We start from the raw sequence: 14,238 nt of genomic DNA, 5'->3' as shown, positions 1-14,238 counted from the left end.
GATCACCTTGTAACATCCCATACCTGTTATAACCTCTTAGCACCTTTGAAAAAATGGTGTTTGTGAAATCACAATCCCTTTGGGTAACCATATCATTGTGAACACAACTGACATTAGACATGCCATAGTACCATTAAAAACGCTTTGTGACATCATCTCCAGAGTAAGATCACATTGTTGTTAGGATATCATTAGCTCATTGTGACATCCCACAATGACAATGACATCATAGTACTATGACATCACATTTTAATTGTGAGGTCATAGAGACAATGTGATTGCCTATGCTGAGATTTCATTCTATCTCACATGTGGCATATAGGTTGATTTCAGAAACCCATTGTGACCACATCACTATTGTGACATTAAAATACCTTTATGACCTCATATTGGTATTGTGATCTCATTAATGGAATGTAGCATCACAAAACTGTCTTGTCCTCATAAATTTTGAAACAAGTGACTACCTTGACCTGGGCTGCATTCCCAGAGCTAAATGCAGCCTCATCCATGAACCCTCAGACCTCCAAAGAGCAGCCCAGCCATTTGTTAACTGGTCTGCAAGCAACAAATCCCCAAAATAATGATTTTCAAAGCTCCACATTTCAAAGGATAAGGCTTTTATCTTTCTCTTCATCCTCCTCCTCTACATACCTGTCCTACCTTTCAAGTCTTTTCATTTTTTTCCTTCCACCATTCCATTCTTTTCTTCAGGCTGCTCTACTCTTGACAGGCCTTCCCTGCCTTGTCCAGGTGGCCAGTAGCCATCTTTCACCTCCTGCTCTCCCTCAATTTCCTCTCCTCCCAGTTCTTTACCCTCCTGCAGTCTCATCACTTATTTCCTTCCAGACCTTTCCCCTTTATTTCTCTCCTTCTGTTGCTCTGAACATGCAGCCTATATATAGGCTGTACTCTTCCCCCACTGCACTATGTTTCCTGCATAACAGTTTTCAATCTTCACTTCCCAAATATCCATGCCCAATCACTTCTTAGCAGCTCACCATATGCTGCATGACATCCTATCTCCTTCAGCAGCATGTCGTGCCCCCTCCAGCGGCATGTACACCCCTCTCCAGTGGTCCAGACCAGGAAGCCATGATGACTATCTGTTCCTGTGGATTATAGGGGCACTGCTGGTTATTATAGTGTCCTCATGGTGAACTATTAGAAATTGAAATTGGACAAATAATTGTGGTATTACAAATTTGTGACATAACTAACTCATTGTGACCTCATCACCACTGTGACATCACAATCCCATTGTGACATTACATTGCTGTTTTGACACTAGAATCACATTGTGATATCCCAAATCTATTATGACCTCTTATAACTTTTGAAAAAATACATAGCTTTGTAACATCACAGTCCCTTTGTGTACCCAAATCCCCACTGTGAAATATTGACAATTGAGAATCAGACATGACATTTTAACATCAAAAACTCTTTGTGAGATCATCACAGTTGTGACATCACATTGTCATTGTGACACCATCTGCTCATTGTGAAATCAAAAAACTAAAATGATATGATAGAATTATAACTACACATTGTCATGGTGACATCTAGACACATTATGAATGCCTTTTCTGTGATTTCATTCTATTTCAAATGTGGCATGTAGGTTGATATCATAAACAAATCATGAACTCATAACCATTGTGACATCACAATCCCTTTGTACATCATGTTGTCATTGTGATATCGCTAACCCACCATTACATCACAAACCTAACCTGTCATAACTTTTGTGACATGCTGCAATTCTCTTACCTTAGACCTTTTTGTTCTTATAATCTGTTGTCGACCTTATTAGATTTCACATATGACATTTGATATCACAAATGCCCAGTGACATCATGACCATGGTGACATCACACTGACAGGTGTCATAACCATTGTGCCAAATTCTGACATCACAAACCTTTTAAGATTTCAATATATTTGTGACAACAAATACTTCTGGAGAAACCACAGTCCCTTTGTGAACTCATATACTCATTGTAAGTTAAAGACAATTGAGAACCATCATGTCATTGTGCCTTGCCCAACATATTGTGATATCAACAATCTTTTGTGACCTCATCACCAATGTGGCATCATCAACTAATTGTGACACCAAAAGAATATTTTGACATGATGTAGTGAGTTGATATTGCCATGGTGATATCACTGTCCCATTGTGTATTCACAAACCTAATATGACCTCATAACATTAAAAAAAGTATTGTCCATTAGGACTGCAAGCTACTCCTGTGAACTTATATGCACATTGTGAAATAGCAATTGAAATTGGACATGTGTTTGAGATATTACAAAATCATCATGACATTCAAAACGCATTGGGACCTAATCATAACTGTGCATCATGAAGCTATCATGACCCCTAAGTACATGGCATTTGTGACATCACAGCCCCTATGTGTACCCATATCCTCATTTTTAACACATGACAATTGGATTCATATATGCCATTGTAAAATCACAAACCCTTTGTGACCCCATCACCAGTGTGACAAGACATATTCATTATGACACCATTACCTCCTTGCCCTTGCAACATCACCAATTTGCAATGACCTCATAGCATTATGACATTATATTGTCATTGTGATTTCATGGACACATTGTAAATACCTATTCTCTTATTTCATTCTATTTCAAATGTGGCATGTGGGTTGATATCAGAAAACCATTGTAATGTCATAAATATTGTGATGCCATCATCACAATCACTTTGTGACATCACAGTGCCATGGTGATATCACTAACACACTGTGATATCACAAACCTGCCCTGTCCTCTTAAGTCTTGTGATGTGATGCAATTGTGATGTCTTAAGCCCTTTATGAGCTCATAATCTGTTTTCAACCTTATAATATTTAGGTTATGATATGTGATATCAGAAATCCACTATGACATCATGACCATAGTGACATCATACTGACAGACATCATGAACATTGAGTCACACTGTGACATCACAATCCTCCTAGGACTACATCACATTTGTGACAACACATGCCATTGGAGATACCACAGTCTGTTTGTGAACTTATATTCTCTGTGATTTCATAACAAATGAGATCCTTTATGCCATTTGGATATCACCAACAAATTGTGACATCATAGACCTACTGTGACCCCTTTCCTGTATGGCATCACCAACTAATTGTGACATCTAAACCTTTTGTGATGTCACAATGTGACACAATTATCATGACATCTGTCAGTGTGATGCCACAATGGTCATGATGTCACAGTGAATTTCTGGTATCTCATGTCATACATGAAATATGAGGTTGAAAAAAATTATGAGGGTGTAAAAGTCGAAGATATCATAATGTCAGCATGTCACAAAAGTTATGAGGACAGGAGTGGTTTGTGATGTCACATTGTGTTAGTGATATCGCAATGGCACTGTGATGTCACAAAGTGATTATGATGTCAAAATGATTATGTAGGCACAAAAATGCTTTTCTGATATTAATTCTCATGCCACATTTGAAATACAATGAAATCACAGAATAGGCATTCACAGTGTGTCTATATTATCACAATGAGAATTGTCATAATGCTATTATGTCATTGAGTTTGATGACGTCACAATGAGCTAATGGTCTCATAATGAAAATGTGATTTCACACTATTGAGGATATCACAAATACTTTTTGATGTTATAATGGCATGGCTGATCTCAATTGTCATTAGTTAGCAAGAAGGATATGGGTACAAAAAGGAACTGTGATGTTGAAAATGGCATTTGATTTTTCAAAGGACCTAAGAGGTCATAATAAATTTGAGTTGTCACAATGGAATCATGATGTCACAATGACAATGTTGTTACAATGGGTTTGTGATGCCACAACGAGTTTGTAATATCACAATCAAATTTCCAATTACAATTGCTAGTAATTCACAAGGAAGATACTATAATAATCAGCAGGGCCCTGATAATCTACAGGGTTGGATAATCAGCATGGCCCCATCTCCTTGCCAGCTGGAGAGGACAAAGTATGCCACCAAACAAGGTGGAGTATTCTGTGAGAGGTGCTGGTGAATTAATCACCACGTGTTGAACTGTTAAGAAGTGATTGGGCTGTGGGCAGTTTGGAATGCAACAGTTGAAAAATGTTAGGCAGTTGGAGTAGAGAAAGGGTACAGACTTTATATAGGCTAATTGTTCAGAGCAATAGAAGGAGAGAGAAAAAGGGAAAAGTCCTGGAAGTCAGGAAGTGGTGTGATAGCAGAAAGGGAAACTCCTGGGAGGAGAGGAAGTTGAGGGAGGGCAGGAGGTGAAGGATGGCAACTGACGACCCAGGCAAAGCAGTTCAGGCCTGTGGAGAGTGGAGAGGCCTGAAGAGAAGAAGGAACTGGTAGAAGGCAAAAAGGGAAAGACCTCGAAGGAAGTATAGATCTGTAACAAAGGAAAGACAATGGGAAGGGGAAAAAAGGCTTGCCCTTTGATATTTGGAGCTTTGAATATCATAATTTTGGGACTTGATGGTTTGGAGAACATTTATTATATTACATATGTCTCAATGGATTCGCTTGAACTATAGAGGTCATAATTTTTGGAGACCCCATCAAGATAATCCATTTGGATGGCATCAGGCCTTGGCCCCAGGGAAAAATCTCCATAGGTGAGAGTGTCAGCCCTCAGACTTGAGAGTCTACTTTGAGTCTTTGTCTCCGGAGGACCAACATGGACAAAAGTACCTCTAGGGGTGCTTCTGGGCAAGTTTGCCAGCCTGTTTTGGGGACCCCCTCTGGAGGTCATCTGTGACTTCCATGGAAAACCATCTGGGAACTCCTTGAGAGGTCATGTAGGGCTTCCTTGGGAAGCTATCTGGAACCTCCTTGAGAGGTCATGTATGGCTTCCTTGAAAAGCCATCTGAGACCTACGATGGAGGTCATCTGGGGCCTTCTACATCAGCCATCTTGGACTTTCTCCAGAAGTCGTCTGGGGTTTCCTCAGGAGGCCACCTGAGACCTCTTCAAAAGCAGTCATTAGGGCTTCCTTAAGAGGCAATTTAGGACTACCTCTTGAGGTCATCGAGAGCTTCTTTGGGAGGTCATCTTGGGTTACCTTTATAAGAAATCTATGCTCATCTTCGGACATCATCTGGGACTTCCTTGACAAGCCATGTAGGACCTTCTCGGGAGGTCATCTCTGGCTTTCTCAAGAGAGTTATCTGGAACCTCCCCTGGAGTTCATATGTGGCCTCCTTGAGTGGCCATCTGCGAGCTAATTGAGGGGTAATATTAGCCTGACTGAGAGGACATCTGGGACCTCCTTTTGAGGTCATCTGACACTTCCTTGGGAAGCCATTTGGAACCTCCATGAGAGGTCATCTAGGGGCTCCTAGGGAGAACATATGTTACATCCTCCAGAGGTCATCTGCAGCCTCCTCAAGAAACAATCTGGGATGTTCTCTCTGTCATCTTAGACCTCCAGCAGAGGTCTGCATTGAGAGGTGTGGGACATGTGGGTTAAGTGTCTGTGGCTATTGGCCTGTGTGTGTATGCTGATAGTTCTATCTGTGTCCTGTATCCACCTCCTTTTCTCAGGATGGAAGGACATGGCCTAAAGTTGTCATATCCAAAAAATATTCTCCCCCAGGGTTACAGGATCCCTCAGAAGAAGATGCACTCTCCTATTCTTTGCCATCAGCACCTCTAATGTTAAGTCCCCCCATACCAAAAGTGGTTACTTGTAGCAGCCTGAGGTGGTACAATGTGGTATGTTACCCTTATTACCCATGAGACAGGAATATGGAGGAGATGGTGGGCAGGCCCTCTTTCTGATACGTGTTCCCTTACAACTAGTGACCTTTATAACTGGAAACAACAAAATCCATCCTTTTAAAAAAATCAGGGAGCCGGGCACTGGTGGCTCACACGTGTAATCCTAGCTACTCAGGAGGCTGAGATCTGAGGATCGCGGTTCAAAGCCAGCCCGGGCAGGAAAGACTGTGAGACTCCGATCTCCAATAAACCACCAGAAAACCGGAAGTGACGCTGTTGCTCAAGTGGTAGAGCGCTCGCCTTGAGCTGAAGAGCTGAGGGACAGCGCCCAGGCCCAGAGTTCAAGCCCCATGACTGACAAAAAAAAAAAAAAAATCAGGGGCTCATTACCTCATTAGACACTAATTTTCACACATTAGCACATCTGGGATAAATGTCAGCAAATTGTACAGGTAGAAAAGGGAGTGACTCATGCTCAGTGACTTGAAGGTGGTCCTTGGACCAGATAGTAGCCCCACTATTGAACCAGACCATTTGGAGCAAGTATTTCCCCAAACTTACCCAAGCTGAGACTAACAGCGATCGAGGTATGGAGGTGCTTACCAATTATTTCCAGGTTTGGTTAGCAGGGATACCACAGTGGCTAGAAAGCCAAGTAATCAATCTAAGGTGAGTGAGATGGTACAGTATCCCATTGAGTACCCTAATTATTTTCTGAAATTTCTCTCAGAAGCCTATAAGACCTATAGGCCTATAGATCTTGAAACCATGGAGAATCAAAGATTCCTAAATATGGCCTTTGTTACCCAGTCAGCCCCAGACATTAGAAGAAAGCTTCAAAAGTTAGAAGGTTTTGAGGGAAAGGTTTATTCGCAGTTGGAAGTGGTTGCCCAGTGGGTGTTTGATAACAGAGATACCCTGGGAAAAAACAGTCTAAGAAGGGGGTTTGAGTTTTGATAGGAGGACCAGAGTAGGGATCAAGAAATCCTTGGCAAAGACAGTACAAATCATTTGCAAATAGTAGTAGGGAACCCCTAGGACTAGATCAGTGTGCTTATTGCAAGCAAAATGGACATTGGGAAAAGGAATGTCCAAGGAGGAGAAAGATAGAAAATAACAGGTTATGTAATCACATTAACCACGTGGAAAATGTGTTCATATCTGTGGAGATATATGCAAAGGAGCTTGGAGCTCTGAATTCCAATTGTGTTCAATTTAAAAATCAGCTCTCTAAACTTAAGAAGACATGTGGCAAAGAAAAAATTCTCACACTTCTATCTCAAAACCCAGGCTTATAAAAGACTGATTCTCCAATATGTGCCAGTCAAAACCTGCCAAGATGTTAAAAGCACATAGAAGAGCACACTGGAGAAAACAGAGAGAATTGTTTGATGTGAAGAAAAGATTTGAACATAAAATTCTGAAATTGTGAGAGTCAAAAATGAGAAGAAAATCCTCAAAAGGAACCTAGAAAACAATCAGAATCAAATGAAATCCAAGTACATTAGCTTGGGTGAGCATGAGGAAAATTAGGGGACCACAGGTCAGAGGCTGACAGAAGCATAGGACAGCAATCCTTACATCCATGAAAACCACAAGTGAGGCCAAGGAGAGATTCTAATATTGCACTAAGAAATCATGACCATGGAAAAGGATCTGGACCTGATATGAGAATTTATTAGGCTGAAGTACATATCGATTATAAGCTTTTGAACAATGTCCTTAGAAATTCAATGAAACTGAGAAAGAAGGAAAGAGTAATTAGCAGAGAAGACGGGGAAGTGCTGTGTCATAGAAGATGAGGTCAAGAAAAGTGAACAGGAAAATATCAGGCTCAAGAAAGAGATTGTTACTCTTCAGAGTTAAAGGACCACATACTCTGATAGAGAATGCCAGGGAAAGGGAAAGAGCATTAGGAAGAAAAACAGAAGAGCTAAACAAACAGTTGAAAGATCTGTCACAAAAAATACACTGATGTGGAAAAGTAGAAAGAATTCTCCAAAGTTCAGAGTACTATACAGGATTTAAAGAATCTAGAGACCCTAAGACACAGGGAAACATCTGAGCTGATCAGGTAGCTTGGGAGACCACTGTAAAACCAGTGGGGTCTCTAGAGATACTAGTCGTTAAGATTTAAGAAAGAAGTAAAAACAGTGGTAATAAGTGTGCAAATGTTGACACTGAACTTGTGAAAAATGCATACAGGCTCAAGCTTTCTGTCAGTTTACATGTAGATATTTCCACCCTGGTATATTGCCCGAGACCACTGCCTAAAACTGTTCTGAAAACCAGTGGGGCCTCAGCCTGACAATCCTTTGTAATGTGTGTAGGTAATTTCCAACAGGTAAAAGCTGAAAAGCTGGAACATATGGAAAGAATTCATATGTGAGGAACATCAGATGGTAAATTTGGGCAAATGGACTTCACAGAGGTAAAGCCTGGCAAGTACGGGTATTGGTAGCTGTTAGTAATAGTGGACACTTTTTCAGGTTGAGCTGAGGCAGGTAATAATTTTTTGATTTGGCTTACCCTTAGCTGTGGGGTCCAAAGATGGCTCTGCATTCATGGCCTAAGTTCTCAACTATTAACTAATACCCTACCAATAAGTTGGAAGTTACAATGCATTTACAGACCTCAGAGTTCAAGGCACTAGAAACAATGAATATGACCTTTAAGGAAACTTTAACTAAATTAAATACCGAGACTGTCCATGGCTAGGTGGGTGACCTCCACTTTGCTCTCCTTGGAGCAATATGTAGGCCTTATGTTAAATGATTTAATACCATTGAAATATTTAAATGTAGACCACCCCCTTTGATTCCTAACCTTGGGAAGGGTATATTAACAGAAATGTCTAACTATAATCTGCAGGCTTTACAACATATTCCATTATGTACCTATCCTTTGGTAACCAAGGCCCACCGGCCACCTCAGAAAAACTCGACCTGAAGGGGGGGGCAAAGATGGCAATTGAACAGCAGTGAAACACCACAGTTCTCTCCAACCAAATAGAGGTTTGATTTCAATGCTCTGCTTTTCCAAGTGACCCACACAATAAAAAAAGCGATTACTCAGAGAGATACAGGAAGTGAAAAAAGAAAAGGGAAAAACCTACACAGACAGTAAAGTGGGAAGAAACTTCCCCCACCCCTTGTTGGTGATGGGGCTCCTCGCTGAGCAGTTTAAGTGGTGTGGCTTTGTGCCAGGCTGCTTAAGTGGTCCAGCTCTGGACCCTTTGAGGACCACACACCCACAATTATCCCAAGGCTTTCAGAAGACTCCCAAGTACCGCTGCCAACACAGAGAATACAAACAGAAATCTCAGAAGGCAGAGCCGGCATGAAGACTCCCCTCACACTCCCTGGCATGGCATCTCTGCCTGGTTGGTGCAAGCAGCCCAACCCAGTCAGGAGCAGCATCAGTTGTCAGCAGTGGCGAACGACCCTAGACTTGCAGTGTGGCAACTCTGTCCTGCTGGTGTAAACAGCCTAGCCTAACCTGGAGCAGCAGCAGCAGCGGGCAGTGACAGCAAAACACCCAGACTCCAGGCATTACTCTTAGCACTAGCTCACAGGAACAGCCCAGACCAGCCCAGAGCAGCAGCGGTGGCTGGGGCTGGAACAGCTGCATTGAACAACTCCAGACCCTTGGCAGTTTGTGCCTCTCCATACTGGCCTTCATAAGTGGCCCAGCCAAGCCTTAGGAAACAGCCGAGGTTAACACCTGACTCGTGCTGAGGTGCCTGGCTTGCATAAGTGTCCCAGCTGATCCTGGGGCAGTGGCAGCAGGCTGCGGCAACAACAGCGGCAGCGAACAACTCTGGACCCTTAGTGGGAAGTGGCACTTCTCCATACTGGCTTGCATAAGCAGCCCAGCCCAGCCCATGGTGCAAAGGTGGTGAACAACCCCAGACATAAGGCAGGCTGTGGTGCTGAACAACTCCAGAAAAGCTTCATGAACGTTCCTGCCTGGGCTAGCTTTAAACCTGAATACACAGATCTGAGTCTCCTGAGTAGCTAGAATTACAGGCATTCACACTAGCAGGGCCTTACTCTTGCCAATCCTCTAACTTTTTCTAAAATAGACCATTTCTATGTTCATACAAGGAATTTAAGCAAATACAAAAGGATCGACATAATACCCTGTATTCTATTTAACCATAATGGAATAAAACTAGTTCTCAATAACAAGGCATATAGTAGAAAAAAACTTAAACAAAATGGAAATTAAACAGCACTCTGTTGAACAATACATGGGTCACAGAAGAAAATAAAGAATTGAATGAAAATAAGCAGTTCAATGAAAATGAAGATACATCACAAAGAAACCTATGGGACCCAGCGAAAGCAGTCCCGAGGGGCAAATTTTTTGGTCTCAGTGAGCACATCAAGGAAACATAGACCAAGTAAGCAATCTTATGGTGCAACTAAAACTGCTAGAGAAACAACAAAAAAATGAACTTAAAGTTGCTAGACAGAAAGAGATATTCAGAGTAAGAGCTGAAATTAATGAGATAGCAATTAAGAAAATTATAAATAAAATTAATAAAATCAAAAGCTGTGTTTTTAAAAAAAAGTCAATAAAACTGATGGACTACTGGCAAAAGTAACTAACAAAATAAGAGAGAGACCAAAATCAATAATATCAGAGATACCATAAGAAAAATTACAACAAACATCCAAGACATTCAAACAATCATAAAGAAATAATTCCAGACTCTACTCACAAAGGAAGGAAAACCTAGCAGAGATGGATGAATTTTTACAGAAATACAAATTGCTATCCCTCCCTTTCCTTTTCAGCCATGCTTCTCCACCATGTATGGTGGGGACAGCAGTTCAGTAAATAAACTTCTTTTCCTGTCTGAATATCGTGTGGTGTTCTTTTCATCCGCTACCTAATGAAACCTACCTATTTAATATACTTTACTTATGATGCCATGACTGGGATGGGGTTTTTGAGTTGAAAATGTTAGAATTTCCCAACCACCCCTCTTCTGCGAAGCAAACTGCCTTGGACACCACGTGAGACTTTTCACCAATACCATTGCTGGCCTTCACATCCACGTCCACACCACTTTTCTACTCTGGTGAGTGAAACTACTCTCTATGGCTCTCTGTTGCTCAATCTCTGTTCAGATGTGGCGTCATGTCAGAGAACTCCTATGGCCTTTAGCTGAAAGGCTGGTCAACTTTGAAGCTGAGGATGCTCAGATTTAGACAATTTTTGCCTCTACAATGGTACATGGTCAGAAATCTGTTTACTTTCAGGCTCTTTTTGCTCTCTGATATTCATGTTCAACTTTCTATATCTCTCCCTTTCTTTTCTAAAACTTTTGGATTGTGCCCTGAAGAGTGCGACATGGGCTGGGTCCCGGGGACCTCCTCTTGGTTCCCTCTCAAAGGCTAGCCAAACTAGGCTTGATTTTTTGTTCAGAATTTCTTTGCATTTTTTTCAGAAATTCACCATCTAGAGTTCGCCATCTTGACCACAAGGAGGGTTAAGGGTTTGGCCCCATCCAACCCTTACCTTTCCACCATACTTACTACTCCTCCATCCATCTATTCTAATGTGCCTTGCTAACAAGTTGCTCTTTTCACAGAACCTGGTAACTGAGGCACAACCATCTGATGTGTTAAGTTAGCAATGATGTCTACACAGTGTTGTCAAAAATTTTAGGTTTTGAGTTTTGCCTTTTTTGTTTTGTATTGTGTAGTCTAGTACTGACTACATTATGCTAAAATATTGGGCATATCTGTGCTAAGATTTTCACATCTAATGAGTTTTGTCATTGCAGAATATTTGGTCAATTCTTGATAAGCACCAGGTAAGCTCTACTTGTTCTATTTGAAATCCTTGTTGCTTTAATTGGAAATAACAAAGGGCTTTTGTGGCAAAGATTGCAGTTCAAAGCCAGCCTGGGCTGAAAAATCCCTCTGACTCCATTTCCCAACTAATCTGCAAAGAACTAGGCTGGAAGCATGGCTCAAGCCTCTTATCTCTAACCAGCAAACACTGCAAGTGGTACTATAAGTCAAAGGGTAGAGTGTTAGCCTTGAGCAGAAGTACTCAGGGACAGTGCCTAGGTCTTGAGTTCAAACCTCCTTGAATACCAACTGGGACAAACCATCCCAGCAACAAGTACCTAGACTCAGCCAGTCTGTGGAACAAGGAAACATGGAGAGGAGTAAGAGGAGATGATATCACATCAGCCATTTTGTGCTTGCTCTTTCAAAATTAACCAGAGCCAGGAGATCAATAGAAGTAAGAAGACTGCCCATCTAATGTCCATACCTGTCTAACTTTCAACTGCACAGGAATTTATATTCTTGCCTTTGTTACTTGACTTCTTCTCTACCTAGTCGCCAGATGTCAGAAGTAGCTAGGGACATTTCTACCAACATTTTCAGCCCCAAGTCCTTCCTCTTGTCATATATTTGTCTCTAGTATTTCTTTTTTAGTCCCCCAATTAGTCCCCTCATGAGACTTCTCCAGACTTCATCCAAGAGACGTGTCTCCTCAAGACTTCATCTAAGGACTCAATGCCCAAGTGACAGCTGTTGCCTGCTGCCTTCTCCCAGAGAAAACTATGTCTCAGCCTTTTACATCTACTGTCGATGCCCCTTGCAATCAGGAAGTAGCCAGAGAGACTCTTCGCCTTTTATCATAATTATCAAAAGGCTGGAATATAAGGTCTGAACACAGAAACCTCCTTCCCTCTTAGCTAAGATTCTTCCCAGTATCTGTTACATAGGTAACTGGCAGACCTGGAAGCAGTCACCTTCCCCTCCTGCTAGGTGACATACTGGGCCAAATCTGGTCACATGCCTCCCATCTGACCTTAGGAGGTTCCCAGACCCTGAGGTCACCTCTGGATCCAGTGTGGCCACACCTTTCCCCCACCTGGCCACACCTCTTCTTGTCCCTGGCCTAGATAAGTCCTGGCCTAGAGGTGGGTTGCCCCCTTCCTTTCCACCCATGCTTCTCCACCATGCATTGTTGGGGCAGCAGTTCAGTAAACTTATTTTCCTGCCTTAAAAAAAAAGAAATACAAATTGCCCAAACAGAACCAAGAAGAAATAAATCAATTAAACATGTCAATAACCTACAATGAGATAGTAGAAGTAGTCAGAAATCTTCCAACAGGAAAGGCCCAGGACCTGATGAATTCACTACAGAATTCTTTAAGACCTTTAAAGAGGAACTAATATCCATACTCCTCAAGCTCTTCAGAGAAATAGAAACAGAAGACATAATCCCAAACTCATTATATGAAGCCAATATCACATTCATCCGCAAACCAGGCAAAGACCGACAAAAAAAGAACTACACACCAATCTCTTTGATTAAGACAGATGCAAAGCTCCTCAATAAAATTGCAACCAACAGAAACATATTAAAAAAACTCATACATTTTGACCAAGTAGGGTTCATCCAGAGATGGTTTAATGTATGTAAGTCAATAAATGTAATCCAGCACATCAACAGATACAAAGTCAAGAACCACATGGTTATCACCATTGATGCGGAAAGGGTTTTTGATAAAATTCAGCACTCATTCATGTTAAATGCTCTGGAATAAAATAAGAATAGAAGGAACATTTCATAAGACAACAAAAGACTTACATGGCAGATCAAAGGCCAATTTTATACTTAATAGGGAAAAACTACAACCAATTCCCCTAAAAACAGGAACAAGGCAAGGATGCCCACTCACTCCACTCCTCTTCAATATAGTTCTGGAATTCTTAGCCAGAGCAATAAGGCAAGAAAAACACATTAAAGGGATCCACATAGGAGAGGAAGATGATAAACTATCTCTTTTTGCAGATGGCATTATTTTGTAAATTAATGATCCCTACAGCTCCATCTCAAACTTAGCAGGATAAAAAATTAACCAACAAAAATCAATCACCTTTTTGCATAGCAACAATGTACACGCAGAAAGAGAAATCCAGGAAACAAACCCATTAGCAATAACCCCCAAAAAAGTATGTAGGAATTAACCTAACCAAAGATGTAATGGTCTATTTCATGAAAATTATAAAAGCCTAATTAAAGGAATCATAGAAGATATCAGGAAATTTAAAGACTTCCCATGTTTCCAGATAGGCAGAATTATTACGGTGAAAATGGCCAAACTGCCAAAATTAATAAAGACATTCAATGCAACTCCCATTAAAATTCCAATATCCTAGTTTACTGAAATAGAGAAAATAGTCCAGAAATTCATATGGAACATCAAAAGACCTAGCATAGCCAAAACAATTTTAGGCAAAAGAAAATGCAGGAGGGATCATGATACAGGACTTCAAGCCCTATATAAAGCCATAATAACAAAGACAGCTTGGTACTGGCACAAAAAGAGACACGAAAATGAATGAGACAGGTTAGAGGACCCACAAATACAGCTGCATATGTACAGTCAATTGATATTTGACAAAGGAGCCAAAGACATACAGAGGAAGAAATATAACCTCTTCAACTACT

Source organism: Dipodomys spectabilis, unplaced genomic scaffold (genome assembly GCF_019054845.1).
Source record: "Dipodomys spectabilis isolate Male_0828 unplaced genomic scaffold, ASM1905484v1 ptg000269l, whole genome shotgun sequence".
Taxonomy (NCBI): Eukaryota; Metazoa; Chordata; class Mammalia; order Rodentia; family Heteromyidae; genus Dipodomys; species Dipodomys spectabilis.
The sequence above is the reverse complement of the archived record's forward strand: the minus strand, read 5'-3'. Positions refer to the sequence as shown.